The sequence below is a fragment of the Condylura cristata genome, unplaced genomic scaffold (genome assembly GCF_000260355.1).
Source record: "Condylura cristata isolate star-nosed mole 26May11 unplaced genomic scaffold, ConCri1.0 scaffold00035, whole genome shotgun sequence".
NCBI classification, from domain to species: domain Eukaryota; kingdom Metazoa; phylum Chordata; class Mammalia; order Eulipotyphla; family Talpidae; genus Condylura; species Condylura cristata.
The window spans coordinates 4,531,109-4,535,981 of NW_004567136.1; the positions used below are offsets into that span (position 1 = coordinate 4,531,109).

At 38.4% G+C, this 4,873-nt stretch overlaps 1 long non-coding RNA gene across 1 annotated transcript; it reads right to left on the reverse strand.

The window, feature by feature from the left end:
• Positions 1–1,890: 1,890 nt before the first annotated feature.
• Positions 1,891–4,873, reverse strand: LOC105854377. Its single transcript, XR_001146052.1, has 4 exons — positions 4,776–4,873; positions 4,376–4,418; positions 2,304–2,431; positions 1,891–1,935 (listed from the first exon to the last, which is right to left on the reverse strand). It is a non-coding gene; the product is annotated as an uncharacterized LOC105854377 (long non-coding RNA).

Here is a 4,873-nt window from a genome sequence, read left to right on the forward strand (position 1 = left end):
AATATTTGATTGGGCAATCCAATATTACCTCAGTTAAAAATAAAAAATAAAGTATAATGATAAATCATTGAAAAATAAAAAACAAACTATATTGTTTTCTGTAGCCTATAAAATTAAACATAGTCTTTTTCTGTGGTAAACACATTCAGTAGATGTTCTGAATGAACATGGCATTCCCAGAATAAATTCAACATTATTAAAATGAGTTCTTTTTCTATTGGTGAACACTTTGCTCCTGTTTGTTTAGGATATTTGCATCTGTAGATTGATGTTGAATTTCCTTTCTCTTTTATAAAATTATGTTTGAAATGTAATTTTATTTACAAAAAAGTAAGTCTCTCCCAAAGTCCATATGCTCTGAGAAGTGTGGAAGAGGACAAATATGTACTCACCTCATATGATTAAGAACATAGTGAAAACCTCCACAGAATATCTCACTGAAAGACAAAAGGAGAGACATAGGGCAAATGAATCTATTCAACTGAGGCCTCACTGGTAAAATATGATCATAAACATGAGTTAAACTATAAGCAATTCTTTCCTGTGGTGAAACCCATCAACAGGAAGAACCACTTATGATTCTTTCAAGCAATTGTTTGTTTCAACAAAATCCCATTTGAACAAAAAATAGTATAGATCTCTAACATTTTTCTCTAAGACAGTAACCTATTGGGCCTCAGATGACACCACCCATGACAGATTTTTGTCACCATCTCTCTTAAGACATAAGAGTTCTCATCATTGACCCATTCTGCACATACTCATAACTTCTCACATAAATGTGCTTACCACAGCTGGAGTCCGCAGCTTGGAACACCAGGTGAAAATGAGTTTCTCATCTTCCAGGCTTGAAGATTATCTAGCGACATTTGTACCAGATCAGGAGGAACACAGGTACATTGGGGTGACAGTGACTCTAAATAGGACACATGGACAGTTGTCAAGAAAACACTCAATCTTTTTAGGGACTAAGCATGCAATTCCTATTTGAAAAATAAGTATCATATTAAACAAATGAATCAATTAACAAATGAAAATATCAACAAGTAAACAAACACATAAATGGAGACAGTCACTTATAAATGCAGGAAGATACATATAGACACTCAATAAAGCATCAATAAGAGAAACCAAGTTAAGGAATTAACACAATTGTTGGCTTATAAGAGATACATGGACAAAGATGCTTTGACTAAGTCATAATTCAGTTGTGATCAAATGATCTCACTCGACAGACAGATTATGGCTCCAAGTTTCTCAACACCACTGCTAGCAGGTATCACGAGGAGGGTGCATGGTTAAGGCAGCCCGTCCTTAAGGCGATGAACTGTCAGTGACCTGCAAGTTCATTGATTTGGGCAACTACACAACTTGTGCTATTTAGGGTCAACTGGCATCACCAGGAGCCCAGCGGTCATGTATTGACATTGGGAGGCCTTACCAAGCCCCAGGGGTGGCCTTCAGATATTTTGATGAATAAAATAATCAGTGTATTATTCAGAGACACTCATGGAACAGATGTTCCTTTCTCACACTCTGCACACTGTGGACATGAACCTTTCCTAATGAAACTGATTCTGAGATGCCAAAACTTTTCCCAGCAATTCTCTTCCTCAAACTTACAGATAATTGGCCTTAACTTTCTACAGACAGACCTCAATGTTCACATCAGGGACACAGCAGGGGAAATGGCCTACATTCCCAGACTGCTCCACTTCAGCATTAAGTATACACCTCCCTGACCCTAGCTCCAAACTAGACAGAGAAATCACAATCCCATGTGTATTTCAGATTCCAAGTGATATGGAATATACTTATTGAACTAACTGGATTCTCCCTGTGTCCAAAAGTGTCTATTTTGTTTATTTTTGATAGCAGACGTACACTTACCTGGGGTGATTATGGCCACATAAAAGTCTTCTAAAGAACATCTCACTGAAAGACAGAGGAACACAAAAAAAGGGTAAAAGATAAAGAATGCTGTCATTTAAGAATGGTTTGACAATAAAAAGATTCAGACAACTTGCCTAATTCCTGAGTATACAATGGGAGTGACACCCCACAGTATGTGTGGAATCACACTGTGTGCTCAAGCCTTTGTATACCTCCATCCATAGTCCCTCTAGTCAAGGTGGCAAACAGGGGTACGAAACACAGAATCCAGGATCTTCACCTAGATGGGGCCTCAGATGAGTCCTGCAAGAGTTTGATGTTTGGCCATCATCTCCTCAGCCATGTTTTCTCATCATTGGCCCAACTAAGCACTCTGAACACCTCAGTATTCTTGTCTCTACTTTACTTACCTCAACTGCATTCTGGAAATGAAGATACCAAAGAAAGTATGAGTATGTGTTGCCCATGTGCTGGATACTTTACTGTCAGTTTGTACCAGGATCAGCAGGACAAAAGGAGATTCTCAAGGCCACAGTTCCTTTGTAGAGATGAGAGAGGTAGTTGTCAAAAAAATTATCCATCACCCGTATACTGTGTCTTATACAGCATTTTTAGTCTTCAATTGCATAATCAATAAATTAGTAATTATGTAAGCAATAATTAAGTGTTGTGGATAAGTGCCTAAAATCTGAAGATACTGATGCTGATGAACCACAACATATACTGTTCATATCAGTAATCATCATGGATCCCCTGAGATGGCCAACTTCTCTTGATATCCCTCCTAGGGGAAGTTCTAGCAGAAGGCCTCCACAGTCAGAACCCTCTCCTCTCATATTGTGTCAGGAAATAGAAATGATGTTGCTAGTGACTCTGAAGTCTCATTTCTTGTCTAGACACATAATGGGTAAGACATACTAGCTGAGGTCTAATGAGCACGAGTACTCCAAATATCCATGGTATTTATTTCTTTGCAAATCTGGTATTAGAAAAACATCAAGTGGTGTCCACTTACAGTCATATAGACAAAACCTTGCATGGAAAATAATATCATGTCTCCCAAAGTTACCTATCTTTTCAGTGTCCCTCACAAATTCCAACACCTCCCAATGTAAATATCCACCATCAGGATGTATGTTCTCACTCACCCTTATATTTTAGGCAAAGGTGATATCATATTTTCTTGTCCCAGAGGAGTCTCAGCACAAATTCTAAGTAGTTATTACAAATATAGTCTTTACTGAGGAAGATGCTATATTCTGGGACATGTATTGTTAGGTACTGAAATTGTATGACTACTCACTGCTTCACAAAATACTATATCAAAGATCAGTCACAAATAAATAACATAACCAAAAGCAACAAAGTCATTCAATTGCCATGTTGTAGCCCAACACACCCACAGACCCTGCCATTCTGACTATAAGAACTCAAGAGGGTTCTCATTAACCTCATGGTTAAATTAATTTCTCAGCTATCTCATGCCCACTAGATATTAGGGACATGAGTCTCACTATGGAAATTATTTCACAGACACCAATGTGGAAAACACTGGTTATCATCTTTTACGTATGTGGGAGTTACTAACCATAGCAGTTTTGTAGTTAAATGTGAGTGTTAATGCACGACCAGAATGATGATAATGACCACCAATTAAAATATGATCACCACATAATGCATAAAATTTGGCTACTCATAGTATCAATCCCATGTCACTCCCATGAGAAATCATCCCAAGTAGAACGTAGGCTCTCATAGTTCTAAAAACAACTTATTATCTTAAAAATGGTGTCACCCAGCATTTGTGGCAGGTACTCTTTGGTGGTAATGACTGATGGGGCACCCCAATATTACTTCAGTTAAAAAAAAATAGGCCCTCCCCGGTGGCGCAGCGGGTTAAAGCACAGCACTGAGAATCTAAAGCCACTTCTGCATGGGTTCAATTCCCACCTGCCCCGGAGTTGACCACATGGCGTGGCAGACCTCTCCTGGCCCACCCGCTGCTCCCCTCAGCAGTGTACTTCGTTGATCTGCCTGTTCTGTTCCCCACTCTGTCTCTGGTGAGGCCTCTCGCCGCCCCTGAGCCTCTGGCCTGTACCCCAGTTCTGTATGCACAAATAAATAAATCTTTAAAAAAATTTAAAAAAAATATGAAGAACAATGATATACCATTGGAAAATAAATAAAATATATTGAAATCTTCCAGTGTTTACTGTAGCCTCTGAAATTAAAACATAGTTTTTCTCTATGGTAAATACATTCAGTAGATGTTTTGAATGAACAGAATAAAGTCAACATTATTATAATGAGTTATTTTTCTACTGGTGAACATTTTGCTCCTGTTTGTTTAGGATATTTGCATCTTTAGATCGATGAGTGAATTTCCCTTCTCTTTAAAAAAAAAAATATGTTCGTTAATATAACTTTCTCTTCCAAAGTCCATATGCTCTGAGATTTGTGGAAGAAGACAGAACTCACTCACCTCAGTTGATTAGGAGGCAGTGCAAACCCCCATAGACATCTCACTGAAAAAACAAGGAGAGAAACAGAGCGAGTGAGTCCACCCACAGAGCCTCTAATGGTAACATATGATAAAAATCACAAGCCTAAACTATGAGCATATCTTTCCTGTGGTGAAATCCTTCCACAGTAAAAGCTATTTAGGATTCCTTCAAGTAGTTGTTCATTCAAACAAAATCCTTTACAGCAGAAAAATTCAAATTTCCAACACTCTTCTCCAAGACTGTACCCTACTGGGCCTCAGATGACACCACCCATGACAGATTTTTGTCACCATCTCTCTTAAGACATAAGAGTTCTCATCATTGACCCAAGTAAAGCACTTTGCAAGTACCCGTAATTTTGCACTTAAATTTGCTTACCACAGTTGGAGTCTGCAGAATGGACCACCATGTAGAAATGAATTTCTGGATCTTCCACTGGAAGTTCGTCTAGTAATGTTTGCACCAGGTCAAGAGGA